The following is an 18,184-nucleotide window of genomic DNA, read 5'->3' as shown; positions in this document are numbered from 1 at the left end:
CTAATTTCCAACGGTTGAGAGATGATGTTAGTGCAATAAACTGGGACGATATCCTGAGACATAAAGCTACACAAAGCAAATGGGAGACATTTATTAACATCCTGAATAGTACCTGTGCACAATATATACCCTTTGGGAATAAACATGCTAGAAATAGGAGGAAACCACTATGGCTAAATAGAGCTGTAAGGGGCGCAATAAGTGACAAAAAGAAAGCATTTAGAGAACTAAAGCAAGTAGGTAGTGATGAGGCATTAAATAAATATTGAAAATTAAATAAATTATGTAAAAAACAAATCAAGGCAGCAAAGATTGAGGCAGAGAGAATCATTGCCAGAAAAAGTAAAAATAACCCCAAAATATTCTTTAACTACATAAATAGTCTGGGTGAAATGGTGGATGAGGATGAGGAAAAAGTCCATATGCTAAATGATTTTTTTTCAACCGTATTTACACAAGAAAATCGCATGACCGAAAACATGATTAGTGATAACAAAAATTCTCCATTAAATGTCACTTGCTTAACCCAGCAGGAAGTACGGCGGCGTCTAAAAATCACTAAAGTTGACAAATCCCCGGGCCCAAATGGGATACACTCGCGAGTACTGCAGGAATTAAGTAACGTCATAGATAGACCATTATTTTTAATCTTTAAAGATTCCATAATAACAGGGTCTGTACCACAGGACTGGCGTATAGCAAATGTGGTGCCAATATTCAAAAAGGGGACAAAAACTGAACTTGGAAATTATAGGCCGGTAAGCTTAACCTCTACTGTGGGTAAAATCCTGGAGGGTTTCCTAAGAGATGCTATAATAGAGTATCTGAAGTATCTGAAGAAGAATAACCTCATGACCCAATATCAACATGGGTTTACAAGGGACCGTTCCTGTCAAACTAATGTGATCAGTTTTTATGAGGAGGCAAGTTCGGGATTGGACCAAGGAAATGCAGTGGATGTTGTGTATATGGACTTTTCAAAAGCTTTTGATACGGTTCCACACAAAAGGTTGATACATAAAATGAGAACAATGGGGATAGGGGAAAATATATGTATGTGGGTTAAGAATTGGCTCAGTGATAGGAAACAAAGGGTTGTTATTAACTGAGACTGGGTCTCAGCTAATAGTGGGGTACCACAGGGGTCAGTATTGGGCCCCCTTCTTTTTAACATATTTATTAATGACCTTGTAGGGGGCATACAGAGTAATATTTCAATGTTTGCAGATGACACTAAACTCTGCAGGGTAATCAATACAGAGGAGGACAATTTTATATTACAGGAGGATCTATGTAAACTAGAAGCTTGGGCTGATAAATGGCAAATGAGCTTTAATGGGGATAAATGTAAGGTAATGCACTTGGGCAGGGGAAATAAAATGTATATGATGCGCCCCTGGGCCTGCTGTGTCGTGCGGCATCGCGCGCACGGGGGCTTACCCGGAGCCGGATCAGATGGGGGTAGTAGTCTCGTGGCGGTGACCCGGTCCGTGCCCAGGGAGTCAAACTGTGTGGCTGAGTATAGCAGTAGATGTTAGAATGTTCGACTACGCCACCCGTTGAATGCGGCTATGAAGCCGCCGCTGCAGGACAGTCCGCTGAGGCCGGTGGTACGGATGTGCAGCGTGGATGGTATAACCCCCAACGGGAGGGGTATGGCCTCAGGGCAGCAGATGTGGATGATAGTGGTAGTGATGGTGCAGCAAGGAAGCTCAGAGACATGTGGTGCAGTTTCAAGGCTTTTACTCACAGGTGTTGCTCCGGTCACTTTGGCCAGCAGTGACCACCCGAGCCGTGCTGCGTCCACCAGGTTCGGGACTCGGCCAACCCCCAGGCAGTTCCAGAGCGTGGTCCCGAGCTCCCCTCTATTCCTTCCTACGGGCCGTCCTCACCAGGGACCCACCTTTGTCCGGCTCCCTCGGGTCTTTTGGTGGCGAAACCTTTCCCGGCTTCCCTGACCCTATGCGTGGTTTGCCTTCCTGGTGGATATGGTGAGGGGTCGCGCCAAATCTTGTCCACGACCTCCGGTTCCTGGCTAAGGATGTTTTGCCTCTACCAGTTTGGGATCCGGTACCCTCTTCTGCCAACCCTTCACCCGTCTTAGTTCACTTGTGGGATCTCAGGGTTCCCTCTGCTTGTGTCTCTGGGCCTTTCACTGGGTTTTTCCTCTTCTTCCTCTTTCTCTGCGCTTCAGGCCTGGCCCTGGAGCTGGGCCCAGCCGGAGCCACAGCTCCCTGTCAGCCCTCTCTGGCTGAACTCTCCCTCAGAACAGACCCTGTCTTAAGATGGTGCCCACCTCTTATACTCCCTCTGACACCCGAGCCCAGGTGACTAGCACCCAATGGGCTCCTTCCTATGCCCAGAGTCCCTCCCCTGTCTGCTCCTACACTACTGGGATGTTCCTCCCCCCCTCCCACTCCAGCCAGGGACAGACGCTGTCGTACCTGCACATCTACCTAGTGGGAGTACCGTTGTTCTGTCCCCCGGAAATGGGATGAGTGTAGTGCATGCAGCTACTGAGCTCGGTCCCACACTCCATCCTTACCCGGGAGTGGAATACCACACCTCAGGTTTGAGGTGCAATACCCCTGTAGCAGCCGAGTCCTCGGGGTGCTACATTCCCCCCTGGTAAACCACAGCACGTCCTCGGGCTGGAAAAGAGTAAAGACATTTAGACATACAAAATTTTTAAAGTACACACCAACATATAAAACATTATAAAAAACATTATCAGAAAATATAACGTTACGGGTAACTTCTTATATTATATAAAACTCTTTTATATAAAATGTTCTTGTTCTTCCGGCCACGGTACAACTTGTGACCGGGTAAAGTGCAACAGTCACTAGAGAAAAACAGTTCTTCATAAAACCAGAAGGGGGCGCTTTAGGAAGCGCAACTATTTACAGGGTATGGCCGCTCTCAGTCCTCGGCCAGTGGGGAATAGGGGAATGGCTGCTCACAGTCCTCAGCCTGGTAAGGGATAGAGGCACACAGGAAACAGTTCCTTTAAACAGTTCCACACTAGTCCCAACGGGGACCATACTCTGATTAGCAGCATGTCAAGTACCCTTACGGGTAACTATTTACAGTACTTTATTTGGGCTACTTCCCTTCAGTAGCGGTGTCTTCTCCTTGGCTCCTCCTGAGGATAGTCTTCAGACCCGTCCGGGTCCTCTTGATCTTCCCCATACTGCAACTCCTCCTCCGTCAACCGGTGCACGTGAAGGGCGTATGGTCCTTTGGCACACTGGTGCCGGGTGAAGGTGACCTCATCACCCGGGTAAAGGTCACGTCCTCGGTGTCCCTCCGGCAGGTGGCTCTCAACATCCCTGCGGGTAACAAAGACATCGCCGGGGGTTCTGTGATCCCGGATAAAGCCCCAGCCGTGCTCCATTTGAAACTTTATTACAGTCCCGGTGGCGCGGGGACCGTGGGCCGCACGGCGGTTTTGTCGGGTCCGGCTTTTCTGCTCCGCGCTTTGGACCTGCTGCCGCTCCTCGCGGACCCGCCTCTCTCGCCGTTCCCTCTGAAAGACTTCCAGTTGTTGTCGGCAACACTCCTCACGTTGGGCTGCGGCCGCCCGGGTCTCTTGAGTGAACCCCATGAGGTCTTCGCCGGTGGGGTCCCACGCAAATTGGGCCTTTTCCAATGGGAGCGGGACAATGTTGGCGGGCGCCGGAGCCGGGATCAGAGGCTCACACTTGGGCCACTCCTTCCCGAGTCGGGGGTTGACGTACTCCGGTGGCCACACGAAGGACTGCCCATCCGGGCAAGTGTGCTGCGTGAATAGGTCTTCACCCAGGGGCAGCACTGTAGAGGTTGAGGGCGCGGTGGGGGCAGCGGCGCCCGGATTCACCAGGCCTTGCGACCAGGCCGGTGGCACTCTGAAGGTGAAGGGTACGGTGGAGACGCCGGCGCCCTGGGGTACTCGGCCTTGCGACCAGGACGGTGGCGCTGTGGAGGTAGAGGGCGCTGTGGAGACTGCGGCTCCCGGGGGTACTCGGCCCTGCGACCAGGCCGGGGGCACTTCCTCTTTTGCCGCGCTCAGGGTCAAGGGGCGTGGCGTAACAGAGGGCACGACCGCGGCTCCTGCCGCTTGAGGCCTAGTTGGAAGCAGCGGTGGTGCGGCAACGGGCGCGGTAAGTGGAACTTCGGGCTCTGCGACGGGGAGCTGGGGCAGGCTTGCGGCTACGGGGCACGGGGTGATGACGTCCCCATTACCTGCTTCCATCTCTGCGGCTCCCTCCGCGGCGTCGTCTCCGGCCTCCGTTCCTCCTGCACCATCCTCAGGGGCAGACTTGCTCCACGTTGCGGGTGGTGTCCTCTGCTGGCTGGTTCCAGCCTGCTGGACCATCTCTCTCCTCCACTCGGCCAGCGCTTCTTGCTGTACCCGGGCCATCTTCCGGGCCAAGGCCTCCAGCGCGGTCTGTGCACGCTCCCGATTTCTGGGGAGCTGTGCCAGGATCTCCACCAGGCCTTCCGGGGTGGCAGCCTGCAACATGTTCCGGACCACAGGGTCGGTGCTGATCGACTCTCCCTCCATCTCCGGGTGCGATCTGTCCAGACTCCTCCAGGCCGCACCCATCTTCTTGGTTTTGTTCTGTATCCGCCCCCATTGAGGGTGGTCCCGGGGCAACTTAGTGATTGTCAGTTCCAGGGGCAGCCCTCTCACACTGATGGACATTTCTCTCATTGCAGTCTCTGCTGGTGGGGGCGGTTTCCGCTTTTGGCGCCATTCCTGGACCTGGCCCACGATGGGAGGTGGCCTCTTGCCACCCTCTGGCACGCCCACAATGGCGTCCGCTCTGCCAGGGCGGGAAATCGTCTCAGATGGCGGGAATCGTCTCTTTATGGCGGGAAACTCCGTGGATGGCGGGAAAAGGCTGCAGATGGCGGGCAAACGGCGGGAAACGATCCGAGATGGCGTCCGATGGCGGGGACCCTCCGGAATTGGCGGGAGACTCCTTTTTACGGTAAATGTGAACTTTTCTTCAGGCACGCAGTACCCGTCGGTTGCGGGCACGTAATCCTGCCGACTACGCCAAAGTTGACGCGCCCCTGGGCCTGCTGTGTCGTGCGGCATCGCGCGCACGGGGGCTTACCCGGAGCCGGATCAGATGGGGGTAGTAGTCTCGTGGCGGTGACCCGGTCCGTGCCCAGGGAGTCAAACTGTGTGGCTGAGTATAGCAGTAGATGTTAGAATGTTCGACTACGCCACCCGTTGAATGCGGCTATGAAGCCGCCGCTGCAGGACAGTCCGCTGAGGCCGGTGGTACGGATGTGCAGCGTGGATGGTATAACCCCCAACGGGAGGGGTATGGCCTCAGGGCAGCAGATGTGGATGATAGTGGTAGTGATGGTGCAGCAAGGAAGCTCAGAGACGTGTGGTGCAGTTTCAAGGCTTTTACTCACAGGTGTTGCTCCGGTCACTTTGGCCAGCAGTGACCACCCGAGCCGTGCTGCGTCCACCAGGTGCGGGACTCGGCCAACCCCCAGGCAGTTCCAGAGCGTGGTCCCGAGCTCCCCTCTATTCCTTCCTACGGGCCGTCCTCACCAGGGACCCACCTTTGTCCGGCTCCCTCGGGTCTCTTGGTGGCGAAACCTTTCCCGGCTTCCCTGAACCTATGCGTGGTTTGCCTTCCTGGTGGATATGGTGAGGGGTCGCGCCAAATCTTGTCCATGACCTCCGGTTCCTGGCTAAGGATGTTTTGCCTCTACCAGTTTGGGATCCGGTACCCTCTTCTGCCAACCCTTCACCCGTCTTAGTTCACTTGTGGGATCTCAGGGTTCCCTCTGCTTGTGTCTCTGGGCCTTTCACTGGGTTTTTCCTCTTCTTCCTCTTTCTCTGCGCTTCAGGCCTGGCCCTGGAGCTGGGCCCAGCCGGAGCCACAGCTCCCTGTCAGCCCTCTCTGGCTGAACTCTCCCTCAGAACAGACCCTGTCTTAAGATGGTGCCCACCTCTTATACTCCCTCTGACACCCGAGCCCAGGTGACTAGCACCCAATGGGCTCCTTCCTATGCCCAGAGTCCCTCCCCTGTCTGCTCCTACACTACTGGGATGTTCCTCCCCCCCTCCCACTCCAGCCAGGGACAGACGCTGTCGTACCTGCACATCTACCTAGTGGGAGTACCGTTGTTCTGTCCCCCGGAAATGGGATGAGTGTAGTGCATGCAGCTACTGAGCTCGGTCCCACACTCCATCCTTACCCGGGAGTGGAATACCACACCTCAGGTTTGAGGTGCAATACCCCTGTAGCAGCCGAGTCCTCGGGGTGCTACATATAATTATATGCTTAATTGTAAAACACTCGGCAAAACTGTAACTGAAAAAGACCTGGGTGTATTGGTGGACGACAAGCTCATGTTTAGTGGCCAGTGTCAGGCAGCAGCTGCAAAGGCAAATAAAATAATGGGATGCATTAAAAGAGGCATAGATGCTCATGAGGAGAACATAATTTTACCTCTATACAAGTCATTAGTGCGACCACACTTAGAATACTGTGTACAGTTCTGGTCTCCAGTGTATAAGAAAGACATAGCTGAACTAGAGCGGGTGCAGAGAAGAGTGACCAAGGTTATCAGAGGACTGGGGGGTCAGCAATACCAAGACAGGTTATTACACTCGGGGTTATTTGCTGTGGAAAAAAGAAGGCTAAAGGGTGATCTTATTACTATGTACAAGTATATGAGGGGACAGTACAAAGACCTTTCTACTGATCTTTTTACTCTGAGGCCTGAGACGGGGACAAGGGGGCATCTTCTACGTCTGGAGGAAAGAAGGTTTAATCATAATCACAGACGGGGATTCTTTACTGTAAGAGCAGTGAGACTATGGAACTCTCTGCCGAATGATGTTGTAATGAGTGATTCACTGTTAAAATTTAAGAAGGGCATGGATGCCTTTCTTGAAAAGTATAATATTACAGGTTATAAATACTAGATTCCTTGATAGGGCATTGATCCAGGGAACTAGTCTGATTGTCGCATGGAGTCGGATAGGAATTTTTTTTACCCAAATGTGGAGCTTAGTGTTTGCCACATGGTTTTTTTTGCCTTCCTCTGGATCAACATGTTAGGCTATGGGTTGAACTAGATGGACTTAGTCTTCCTTCAACCTTAAAAACTATGTTACTAATGTGATTAAGTCCTGGAGTCCGAAGTGCTATGATAAATGTTGTGATCGTTGCATTGCGGCTGTGGAAAAAGGGGAATTACCTGTACCTATTCAAGATTTTTGGAGGGTTTTTTCAGAGGTGGAGTCGCAAGTTTTACCTCCTCATAGTGATTATGATTGCGCCATTTAGTTTGTTCCTGGAGCTACTCTTCCCAAGAGTCGCTTGTTTAATCTGACTATTCCTGAAAGAAAGGCCTTGGAGGAGTACATACAGACTAGCCTGGCTGCTGGTCACATTAGACCTTCTAAGTCGCCTGTGGCAGTTGGATTTTTCTTTGTTAAAAAAAAGAACGGGGGTTTATGTCCATGTCTGGATTTTCGTGAAATTAATAAGATTACCGTACGCAATTCCTACCCATTGCCGTTAATTCCTGACTTGTTTAACCAGTTAGTGGGGGCCAAGTGGTTCTCTACAATTGATCTCCGGGGGGCATACAATTTGTTACGAGTGAAGGAGGGTGATGAATGGAAAACTGCTTTTAACACTCCGGTAGGTCATTTTGAGAATCTTGTGATGCCTTTTGGTCTTACCAATGCACCTGCATTTTTTCAGAACCTTATTAATGACATCCTGAGACCTTTGATTGGTAAGAATGTGGTTGTGTATTTGGATGACATTTTGATTTATTTACCAGATTTAGAGTCCCATTGGCAGAGTGTACATGACGTTTTGAAGTTATTGAGTGATAATTCACTCTTTGCTAAGCTGGAGAAATGTGAGTTCGCTATGCAGAAAATTAGTTTTTTTGGGCTACATTGTCTCCAGCGAGGGCTTTGAGATGGACCCGGTGAAGGTTCAGGCTGTGCAGGAACGGCCTAGGCCTATTGGTTTGAAATCTATACAGAGATTTTTGGGTTTTGCCAATTATTACTGGAAAATCATTAAGAATTTTTCTATAATTGTTAAGCCTCTGCCGATCTCACCAGGAAAGGTGCGAATACGGTCCAGTGGACTGCTGAGGCCATTGAAGCGTTTGAGTATCTCAAAGAGAGGTTCAGTTCTGCCCCTATCCTGATGAGACCAAGCCATTTTTGGTCGAGGTCGATGCTTCATCGGTGGGGGTCGGAGCAGTTTTGTCTCAGGAGAACAAGGATGGAGTACATCCTTGTGCCTTCTTTTCGAAAAAAATTTCGGAAACCGAACTGAATTATGATGTTGGAAATCGGGAGTGGCTGGCTATTAAACTCGCGTTTGAACATTGGCGTCATTTTTTGGAAGATTTCCTATTCAAGTGTTCACAGATCATAAGAATTTGATCTATCTGGATGCTGCCAAGCGCTTGAATGCCCGTCAAGCTAGGTGGGCACTTTTTTTTCTCGATTTCATTTTTCTGTTACCTATATCCCTGGTACTAAGAATGTTTAAAGTCGATGCTTTATCTCACAGCTTTTCTCCTATGGTCAGTGCCGAGAAGGAGGAGAGCATTTTACAGAAAGGAGTTGTGGTGGCATTGAACTCCGTTTTGGAGAATGGGATTCTGAAAGCTCAAGATGATGCTCATTCTAACACTCCCCATGGGAGGTTGTTCGTGCCTAGAGCCTTTAGGAGAGTCTTGTTTGTGGAGTGTCATGAGTCTCGGTTGGCAGGTCATCCAGGAATTTCGGAGACTATGAGACTTATCAGTCACAGTTTTTGGTGGCCTGGATGGCAGAAGGAAGTCATCAAGTGGGTGCATCAATGTACAGCGTGTGCTAGGCCAAAGGCTTCACATACTCCTGCTGCCGGGTTGCTTTGCCCTCTGGAGGTTCCTAGTGCGCCTTGGATGCATCTCACAATGGATTTTATTACTTGTCTTCCCGTGTCCGAGGGTTTTACTGTCATCTGGGTGGTCGTGGACCGTTTTAGTAAGATGTGTCATTTGGTTCCATTCATTAAGTTGCCCTGTGCCAAGACACTCGCTAAGGCGTTTGTTAAGGAGATTGTCAAGCTCCATGGCGTTCCCACGGATATTGTTTTTGATAGAGGACCTCAGTTTGTGGCTCGCTTTTGGCATGCTTTTTGTGACAGGTTGGGAGTCCATTTGTCATTTTCGTCTGGTTATCATCCTGAGTATAATGGACAGACTGAAAGAAAGAACCAGGATGTTGAACAGTTTTTGCGTTGTTTTGTGGCGGACAAACAAGAGGTGTGCTCTGAGTTTCTGCCTCTTGCAGAATTTGCTCTTAACAATCATACATCGTCCTCTGCTGGGTGTTCTCCTTTTTTTTGTTGTACTAGGAGAGATCCGTCTTTTGGTTCGTTCTCCAAATTGGGGTTGGCGGTGCCGGAGGAGGAGAATTTTTCCGGTGATTTGGAGAGAGTTTGGACTAATGTAAGTTGCAACCTCCAAGAAGTATTTTGACAGGAAACGTAAGGAGGTTTTGTTTACTATGGGTGACATGGTTTGGTTGACCTCAAAGAACCTGTGGTTGAGAATTCCCTCTAAAAAATTGGGTCCTAAGTTTGTGGGTCCATTTAAAGTGCTTCAGGTTGTTAACCCGTCTGCTGTTAGGTTGGATGTCCCTACTTCCTGGAAGATTAATCCTGTGTTTCATGTTTCCTTGTTGAAAACGGCTGATGTATCAGATAGGGATGCCACTGTCACAGTTCCTCCTGTGGTGGAAGACGACGAATATGAAATTTCTTGTATCTTGAATTCTAGATGGCATCGAGGGAGATTACAGTATCTTGTCTCCTGGAAGGGTTTCGGTCCTGAAGTCAACTCCTGGGTAAGGATGGATGATGTATCTGCTCCTAGGCTTGTTAAAGCTTTCCACAAGAGGTTTCCAGATAGGCCTGGGCCTGGAGGATCCGGAGGATCCTCATAAAAGAGGGGGTACTGTTAGAACCCTCCTGTTTGTTTTTTCCATCTTGTGTTTTGCTGTCACGTGACCATCTGCCTTTATATTCCAGCTCCACCCTTTTGGCTGTGCTGAACTTCAGTGTTTGACTGTTTCTCTAGCCAGGTGCTTCGGTGTCTTTCTCTGTCAGTTCGCTTGGTCCTTCTGGGACCTCTAGTACCTTTTTGTCAGTTTGTCTTTTTGTGTTCTGCTGCAACTTCTCTGTTTAGGAGGTGTCCCATTTTTGTCCCAGTCCTTAGTTCTTTTAGGGACCCCCTCCCCTTATGCTATAAGTCTTTGTTCAGACTAGCTAAGGAATAAGGCGGGTCTGTCCGCTAGGAACAGTCAGCCCGCTACATCGTAGGGATTCAGCTTAGTCTTACTGTAGGGACAGCTTTCCCCTATCTTTCCTTAGTACTTGTTGCAGATCATAACAGATTGATGGTATTAACAGCTGGAAATGAGTATTCATTCTGGTCGCATACATCCCTACAACAATACATAGCTTGATAGACATAACTTGATAGATTTTTTCCATGCACATGTTGACCAATTCATAATTTTTAAATGTGATCTGTAATTAGAAATTGATGAAAGCATAGAAGGTTGCTTGCGTTCCTTCACAGTTTGGTGGTGCAATGTACCAAAAAATCCTCTTCGGAGCCAGTTAAACTCTATTTTTTATTGTACTATATTACCTCTTTTATCTGAGATTCATGTACGGGTGACCTAAAGCAGTTGGGATAGTGTCTTACAGGCATCTAGTTAGAAATTATTGTATTATACTCCGTGCTGAAAAAAAATGTTTTATTCCCGATTGATAACGCTGTTATTTGCTCTTAAAATAGGGACAGGTGCTAGATTGTATTATCAGCTGGAAATGAGTGTTCATTCTGGATGTGTCTGATCCTGTCGCACACACCACATGGCCAGGTAAGGCAGTAAAATGTTAAAATTACATTTACTGGTGAATGTTTTTTTCAAGTGCAAAAACGCTTCAAAAACATTACGTGTGAACATAGCCCAAGATGTGATGTGAAGATTGTTTTTGATTATTTATTTTGTCTGATATATAAGTAATTACACTGGATAGAATGTTTCTTAACATTTTTTCCAGGAAAATCCATTTTTGCTCTATTTTTGTATATTTTATTGTTAGTCTGAAAAAGTGGCGTAATTGTTAAGATCTATTTTGTTTCACTATCGGCCATCTTGTTGTGGTTTCCTGGCTTCTAGTCTTTTCCTCTGGTGCTGGGTTTCTTGTTCACGTGACCTCTGCGCTCTTTATTACCCAGCACCTGGCTCCCATTCCCTTGTGGACATCAGTGTTGTAACGCTTGTGCTCTGGCTAAGTAGCCTTGTTTTGTTCTTCTTGCTTTGGGCTATTGTTCTCCTGGGACTTCTTGTTCCACCAGTTTTGTTTCCTTTGTTTTTTGTTTCTGCAACTAACTTTTCTGTTAGGAGGTCTCCTGCTTTTGCTCCCAGTCCTTAGATCCTTTAGGGACCCCTTTCCCCGTCCTACAGGTCTTCGTTTGAGTTCAGTGCAGGAGTTTCGGTGGGGCTATTCATAAGGAGTAGGGCACCCACCCCAGCGTAGGGTTAAGCTGAGTCTCAGTGCAGGGACAGCTTTTCCCTCCTATTCCTTAGTTCTAAGTTGCAGTACATAGCAGTATGTCCAGCCGCGTTTTAAAAAAAAAAGGGGGGGGGTTTGTTTATTTTTCTTTCTCCTCTCCTCTTCCGGGATTTTCTTCAGTATGGTTACCATCCAGGAGCTTGCTCAACTCTTGCAAGGGTTGACTCTGGAGGTTGCCTGTCTTCAGCAGTACATGAGTAAATACCCTGCAGAACGCTATGAAGAACCTAAGGTAGGATTACCTGAGTGTTTCTCAGGGAAACGACAGGATTTTTTTTCATTTAAAAATGCTTGTTTGTTGTATTTTCGGCTCAGACCTAGGTCTTCTGCTAGTGAACTACAGCGTGTAGGAATTATTATGTCTCTATTTTGTAAGGAACCTCAAATCTGGGCGTTTTCCTTGTCTCCTGATGATCATTGTTTAAGTTCTGTGAAGGCATTTTTTGATGCCATGGGTTTGCTATATGATGATCCTGATCGGGTTACATCAGCTGAGGCAGAGCTCAGACATCTCAAACAGGGTTCTCTTGATCCTGAGAGTTATTGCACCCTGTTCAGACGATGGTCTGCAGAGGTCAGGTGGAACGACCCTGCACTCAAGTTTCAGTTTCTGTCAGGCTTGAGTGAAAGGGTTAAAGATTTGCTCATTGCATTCCCTGCACCTGATACTCTACAAGTTGCCATGCAGTTAGCTATCCGTGTGGATAGAAGGTTGAGGGCTAGACAGAATGAGGAGAAGTTTCCCGCATTACTGGATTTTGTTTCTTACGATATTCCTGCCGACACTGGGGAACCTATGCAGGTCGGGGCAATGTCATCCCGTTCCAAGGAGAGGGACAGGAGGTTCTCTGAGGGACTTTGCTTGTATTGCGGTAAGGCTGATCATTTTTTAAAGCAATGTTAGGTTCGCTTAAGGAAAGAAAAAAAAATGGTCGGTAGAAATAACACTCCCGTTCGCATTGCGTTTTTACGTTCTGCTGGGGTGCTTTTTCCTGGTAATACCACCTGTCAGGGTCGTTTGATTGAGTTTCAGGTTATGGTGGATTGCGGTTCTCCACTTAATTTGATTGATCAACAATTTCTTGAAAAGTATAAGTTTGATTCTGAACCTTTTTCGTCTCCTTTTCCTGTGGTGGCGATTGATAATACTCCCCTGGAGCATGGAAGCATTCTTCGAAAGGTCACTGGGTTTCCGCTTACTATGAATATGGAACATCAGGAGCAGATTGACTTATTTGCACTTGCTAAGTTGCCTTCCCCGGTCGTCCTGGGGTTGCTCTGGTTAAAAGTGCATAATCCTTTGCTGGACTGGTCGTCTGGTTCCTTAAGATCCTGGGGTCAGGGGTGTTATGGTAAGTGTTGTAATGTAATGTGTCCACATTGCGTCTGTTGTGAAGGGGGAGTTAACTGAACCCATTCAGGATTTTTGGAGTTTTTTTTCGGAGGTGGAGTCGAAAGCTTTACCATCTCATAGAGAATATGATTGCGCTATTGATTTCATCCCTGATGCTAAGCTCCCTAAGAGTCGGTTGTTTAATCTGACACTTCAGAGGGAGGCTTTGAAGGACTAGTTTAGCTGCAGGTCACCTAAGACCCTCTAAGTCTCCTGTGGCAGTTGGGTTCTTTTTTGTCAAAAAGAAGGATGGGGGTCTTAGGCCATGTCTGGATTTTCGGGAGATTAATAAGATGACTGTGCGCAATTCTTACCCGTTACCACTTATTCCAAATTTGTTTAACCGGAGCTAAATGGTTTTCTAAGATTGACCTTCGTGGGGCATATAATTTGCTGCAGATGAAATATGGAGATGAATGGAAGACTGCTTTTAACACCCCGGAAGGACATTTTGAGTGTTTGGTGAGGCCTTTTGGGCTTACTAACGCCCCTGCATTTTTTCAAAATTTCATCAAGTACATTCTGAGACCCTTGATCAGTAGAAGTGTTATTGTTTATCTGGATGACATTTTGATTTATTCATCGGATCTTGAGTCTCATTGGCAGAGAGTCCGCGAAGTTCTTCAGATTCTGAGAGATAGCACACTCTTTGCTAAATTGGAGAAGTGTCAGTTTGCTGTCCAGAAAATTATTGTTTTGGGTTACTTTGTCTCTTGTGTTGGTTTTGAGATGGATCCGGTGAAAGTTCAGGCTGTGCTGGAGTGGCCGAGGCCTGAGGGTTTGAAGTCCGTACAAAGGTTTTTTGGGTTTGCCAATTATTACAGGAAATTCATAAAGAATTTCTCTGTCATCGCTAAACCCATTACTGATCTCACCAAGAAGGGTGCTAATACAGTCCAATGGTCCACTGAGGCTATTGAAGCTTTTGAGTATCTCAAGGAGAGGTTCAGCTCTGCTCCTGTTCTTATCCAGACGGATGAGACCAAGCCATTTTTGGTTGAGGTGGATGCCTCATCTACAGGCGTAGGGGCAGTTCTGTCCCACGAGGGTGAGGATGGGGTGCATCTCTGTGCTTTCTTTTCAAAAAAAATTTCAGAGACAGAGCTCAACTATGATGTTGGGAATCGTGAGTTGTTGACTAATAAACTCGCGTTCGAGCATTGGCGAAATTTTTTGGAGGGGGCTCGACATCCTTTAAAGGTTTTCACTGATCATAAGAATTTGATTTATCTGGACGAAGCTAAACGATTGAATGCTCGTCAGGCTAGGTGGGCACTGCTTTTTGCCCGGTTCAATTTTTCCGTAACCTTTGTCCCAGGGACAAGAAATGTTAAGGCTGACGCTTTGTCTTGTAGTTTCTTTCTAGCGGTGAATGCTGAGAGGGAGCAGTGTATTTTGCAGAGAGGGGTGGTGGTGGCCGCATTGGATTTTGAGTTGGAGAATAGTATCCTAGGAGCTCAGAGTGCGGCACCAACTAACACTCCGTGTGGTAAATTGTTTGTGCCTAGAGCCTTGAGGAGAGCGTTGTTTGTTGAATGTCATGAGTCTCGGTTGGCGGATCACCCAGGGATTTCGGAAACTAGGAAGTCTATCGGTCAGAGTTTCTGGTGCCCAGGGTGGCAAAGGGAAGTCATCAAGTGGGTGCGTCAGTGTTCTGTGGGCGCTAGGTCGAAGGCCTGTCACGCTCCGGCTGCGGGGTTGCTATGCCCCTTGGAAGTTCCTAGTGCGCCATGGACGCACCTTGCCATGGATTTTATCACCGATCTGCCTTTATCGGAGGGTTTTTCTGTCATCTGGGTTGCTGCGGACCGTTTTAGTAAAATGTGTCATCTGGTTCCGTTCAACAAGTTACCTTGCACCAAGACTCTTGCTAAGGCTTTTGTGAAGGAGATTGTTACGCTCCATGGTGTTCCCACGGACATTGTTTCCGATAGAGGACCACAGTTTGTGGCTCGCTTCTGGCGTGCTTTTTGAGCCAGATTGAAAATTCATTTGTCATTCTCATTGGGGTATCATCCAGAGTCCAATGGACAGACTGAAAGGAAGAACCAGGATGTCGAGCAGCTTTTGAGATGTTTTGTGGCAGACAATCAGGAAATGTGGTCAGAATTTCTACCACTTGCGGAGTTTGCCCTTAATAATCATACTTCTTCCTCGGCTAGTTGTTCTGCTTTTTTTTTATGTACTGGCAGGTATTTATCTTTTGGTCCATTTTCCAAAGTTGGGGCTGCTGTACCGGAGGAGGACAATTTTTCTGGTGATTTGGAGAGGGTTTGGACCAGTGTACGTCTGAACCTTAAAGAGGCTAACAGGAGATCAAAAAGGTGTTTTGATAAAAAAAATAAAGCAGTCCTTGTTTGCTGTTGGGGATATCGTTTGGTTGTCCTCTAGGAATCTTCATTTGAAGATTCCTTCTAAAAAACTGGGACCTAAATTTGTGGGTCCTTTCAAAGTGGTTCAGATTGTCAACTCGGCAGCGGTGAGGTTGGGCATTCCCTCGTCCTGGAGGATTAATTCTGTGTTTCATGTGTCGTTACTTAAGAAGGCAAAGCCTACTGTTCCTCCTGTTGATGAGGACGGTGAATTTGAGATTTCTCGCATTTTGGATTCCAGGTGGCATAGAGAAAGGTTACAGTATCTTGTCTCCTGGAGAGGTTTCGGCCCCGAGGATAATTCCTGGGTGAAGGCCGAGGACGTCTCGGCCTCAAGGCTAATTAAGGCTTTTCACAGGAGATTTCCTGGTAAGGCTCGGCCTAGAGGATTCGGAGGATCCTCGTAAAAGGGGTGGTACTGTTAAGATCTATTTTGTTTTACTATCGGCCACCTTGTTGTGGTTTGCTGGCTTCTAGTCTTTTCCTCTGGTGCTGGGTTTCTTGGTCACGTGATCTCTGCACTCTTTATTACCCAGCACCTGGCTCCCATTCCCTGCTGGACAACAGTGTTGTAACGCTCGTGCTCTGGCTAAGTAGGCTTGTTTTGTTCTTCTTGCTTTGGACTATTGTTCTCCTGGGACTTCTTGTTCCACCAGTTTTGTTTAATTTATTGTTTTGTTTCTGCAACTAACTTTTCTGTTAGGAGGTCTCCTGCTTTTGCTCCCAGTCCTTAGATCTTTTAGGGACCCCTTTCCCCGTCCTACAGGTCTTCGTTTGAGTTCAGTGCAGGAGTTTCGGTGGGGCTATTCATAAGGAATAGGGCACCCACCCCAGCGTAGGGTTAAGCTGAGTCTCAATGCAGAGACAGCTTTTACCTCCTATTCCTTAGTTCTAAGTTGCAGTACATAACAGTAATACTCTGACAACATTGTTCAAAGCAGTGACCTGGGAGTCTGAGATTCTTCCAGGGGTCTTCCCCATGCTGTTCCCATGTCATTTGAGCACTGTTTATATCAATTTGACTAATTTTTATGCCCCCTCCAGACCTCTGGGGGGGCGCCAGAAAAATGCTTGAGTTTTCCATTGACTTACATTGGGATCGTTACTCAGGTCGAACACCCGAGCATTACGATTGGCTCAACCAGAGCAACAAGCACCCGAACATTTTAGTGCTCACTCATCACTACTTAATAACATTACTTGTTGTCAACTGTGTCTCATCAACCGCTTGAGACTGTAATTGACGTAGCACTCCATAGTCTTCTTCTAACCTTGGCTGTACAAATATTTGGCCATCAAGACACATGATCTCCATGTGTCCCTCTTGAACTGTCCAGGGCGAGAGGCCGGAATCAATAAATGCAAATGTCAACACTCAGTCTTCAGAATGCCCGAGTGTTGGATCAATTGTCTCCTGGGACTTGCCATGGTGGGAGGAAGGAGGATCCGGTTGATGATTAGGTGGTCCAGACTTTTGACTAGCGAGACTGGACTGTATGGAAGACAGGGTGGTGCTGGTACCCATGCTGGAAACATTATCTGCCATACAACTCACCACCTGTTTTCAAGGTCATGCAGTAAAGAGTGTTGTTCAGAGCACCCCTGCAAAGTGGGACAGGAATCTAGGTCTCGTGGATGAGGATATTTGTTGTGCTCCAAAATTATTTATTTATGAGTGAGGGCCGGCTGCTGACCCTCCAAAATTTATAAAAAAAAAGGCCCTCCCAAAATTGAGGGAAGGCCACCTGATTGTCCTAACAAATTTATGTTAGAGGGCCACCTAAGGACCCACCCAAAGTAATTATAGATGACCACCTTAGGGCCCTCCCAAATGTATGAGTGAGAGCCACTTGATGGCCCTCCAATAATTCTGGTTGAGGGCTGCCTGATGGCCCTCCCAAATTTATGGGCCAGCCGACGTTCATTGGGGGTGTCATTGCGTAATTTTAGGGTGCCACCCTCCATGGTCAGGCAGGGACAAATCAGAGTCAGGTTTAGGAAACTCTTAGCCTGTTTAGGGTCTTTTGGTTATATCTACCCTGCTTTGTCCATCTTTGTGTGTTTAAGGATGCAGTCGTAAAAGAAAAGTAGCATCCTTGTCCACAAGCACTTGTCCACATGTCGGTCGTTAGGTGGACATTCACAGTAACTGCATTGGTCAGGTCATGGGTGTTGTTATGAGACATGTGCTGGTGTAAGTTGGGGACGTAACACCGTGAGAAAAAGTGGCAGGTGGAGACCGAGTACCGATGGGACGTCCGCCGCCATGCGGTTGTGGAAACCCAAAAGTGTCCACAAGTTTAAACGGCAAGATTTCCAGGGCAAGCAGTCTTTAAATGTGCCCGTTTAGTGGTTGGGCCTGTGGGTGAATGGATGGTTGGGTACATTCTTTTCAAGGCCTGGGGTAGGGACAGCTGAACGCTGCGCTGGGACAAGGAAGTGGACGTGGTTGCTGATGGTGCTTGCGAATGCGCAATGACAGACGGTATGACAGTTGTGCGGGTAGTACTGTCTATAGCGCTTGAAACTAGCTCCTGTTCTTCCTTCTCCTCCTCTTCCTCATTGTCACCCAATTCACGTTGGGATGAGATGAGGCTGGGCTGTGTGGAATCACCCTGTATGGTTCCTTGCTCCATCTCATCATGCACCGCCTGCAATGCATCCTCTTTGATTGTGAGCAGAGAGCATTTCAGAAGACAGAGAAGCGGGATGGTTACGCTAATTATAGCGTCATCGCCGCTCACCATCTTGGTGGAGTCCTCAAAGTTTTGGAGGATGGTACATATCTC

This window comes from Phyllobates terribilis, unplaced genomic scaffold, assembly GCF_046119375.1.
Source record: "Phyllobates terribilis strain yellow unplaced genomic scaffold, ASM4611937v1 Scaffold_1__5_contigs__length_1240528914, whole genome shotgun sequence".
Lineage (NCBI taxonomy): Eukaryota > Metazoa > Chordata > Amphibia > Anura > Dendrobatidae > Phyllobates > Phyllobates terribilis.
This window is presented reverse-complemented; position numbering follows the sequence as displayed.